General features: G+C 31.8%; 1 long non-coding RNA gene across 1 annotated transcript; it reads right to left on the reverse strand.

The window, feature by feature from the left end:
- Positions 1–383: 383 nt before the first annotated feature.
- LOC110011494 lies at positions 384–866 on the reverse strand. Its single transcript, XR_002286522.1, has 2 exons — positions 733–866; positions 384–498 (listed from the first exon to the last, which is right to left on the reverse strand). It is a non-coding gene; the product is annotated as an uncharacterized LOC110011494 (long non-coding RNA).
- Between the last annotated feature and the right edge of the window lie 1,092 nt (positions 867–1,958).

Below are 1,958 nucleotides of genomic sequence, written 5' to 3' on the forward strand. Positions count from 1 at the left end.
CCAACATTAATGGAAAAAAGAATTCATTACAAACAAACACTTCAGCTTGATAACATCACATGTAATGATCATAATATCCGTTCTTCGGATTGTAACAAGTAACTATTTTTTGTTAATATTATTCATACGACAGTAATAATAAAATTAGTAATTCAATAACATCGATCCACAATTGAGAATTAAATATTTTCAATAAGAAAATATACTATTATTCATTATTCCGAGTAAATTTTATTTTGCAAGAGCATACATGGATTATGAGTGCATATCATAAGAACGATAATTACAAGTTAATCAAGGGGACAGATGTGTGTTCAAAATCGGCCTTCTTCACGCCTTCTGCATTTTCGGATTTCTTGACAGGAGGATTTTTGCAGAAGCAATGCCCAAAAATGCAAACTCTTTCTCTACAGTCATTACGTTCAGGCACTACCACCATACAGTCAGAATCCTTTTTGCATAATCCAAAATATCCTGCTTCGCAAAATAACGGAGCACCTACACATATAAAAATTTATTAATTTAATCGCTTTTAAAGTTAATTGTATATTAAAATAAATGCTACTAGTTGAAAATTATGTTTTTATAAATAACGATTGGAAAAATGGAGAACTATAACGAACTGAATTTTTTTAAGTAATTTTGATGATAATTTTGTCATGACTAATTCAAATTCATGTTTTTATAATACGTAATGACATACAATTAAAAAAAAAAAAAAAAAGAACTAACCCAAAGTGACTAGCAACATGGTGGCCAAGAACACCACTTTGATTGAAGCCATTTTCAACTACAAAAAATGTTGCAAAGTTTGAGAAGAAGAGAGAATTTGAAATGAGGGTATGGGTTTTAGGTTTTTTTCGGTGTGTATGTGATAGTATGAGTATGAGACGAACACCTTCGTCTCCATGGGTATTTATAGAGTGTGTACAACAAGATTTTATGAGGTGTATTCAGTATTTTAATTTGATTAATATTTTTTGGAGAGTTGACCGTATTTGGATAAGATGAATTGTTTACTTGTGTATAGAATTGAGTCCTAAAAGTGAGATTTTAGGGTGCGTGTGTTTTTCAATTAATTTTAAATATTTTAGATCTTTTTACATTCATTTTATAATATATTTAGACCTTACATGGGAGAGGTTAATTTGGGATCCCCGTATTTCTAGAATAAAAATTTCTGCTGCCGAAGACCACCGTTATAACTCCTCTACTAGTTGTCAATGTTTTTGTAATATTTTGTTATTTTCTTTTCATAACCCATGAAAATTTCCTTCTGTTTGGATAGTCAACCCTCCTGAATATACTAAAAGTATTCTATACATTCCCGCTCTACTCCCAATGAACCCCTCTTGGACCGTCTCAATACGAGGCAGTTCAAGCCTCATAAGCTTGTTCAACTTGGTTTGCTATTCCGTGTTGGCCTTAGCCCCAAGTGGGTATTACTGAGTCATCCCGTTGATGTAGCTTTATGCTTTCATCATATTCCTACTAATGTGTATTAATTTATAGATATAACTATACTAACATGGACCTCAATTCTGTGGTTGTCATAATACGTAGGTTTCTTATATTTATCCTTGCTATGCTAAGGTAGGCCTACCTCCAAGTCCTTCCTGCTTCCCTTATTGATTGTCTCAACATAGCATTTACATATCGCGTACTGATGGTCTACTATTTTTCCTACACTTGCTTTAGACAGTTATTTTATCTCCATTTGGTAAATAGATATCACTAGGGGTGGCAATGGGGCGGGTTTGGGTGGACTCAAGACCCGGCCTAGGTACCAAACCCGTCAAAGAGTTGACCCGATCATTTTTATTTTTTTTATTTTAAAATATATATAAAAAATTAACATATTAATTACAAATTAAATTGTTCATAAGGTAACTCAATCTAGTACAAATGAAATTATTCATAACAAAACAATCCAAATAATTTATAACAATTATAAATTA

Source organism: Sesamum indicum, unplaced genomic scaffold (assembly GCF_000512975.1).
Source record: "Sesamum indicum cultivar Zhongzhi No. 13 unplaced genomic scaffold, S_indicum_v1.0 scaffold01042, whole genome shotgun sequence".
Taxonomy (NCBI): Eukaryota; Viridiplantae; Streptophyta; class Magnoliopsida; order Lamiales; family Pedaliaceae; genus Sesamum; species Sesamum indicum.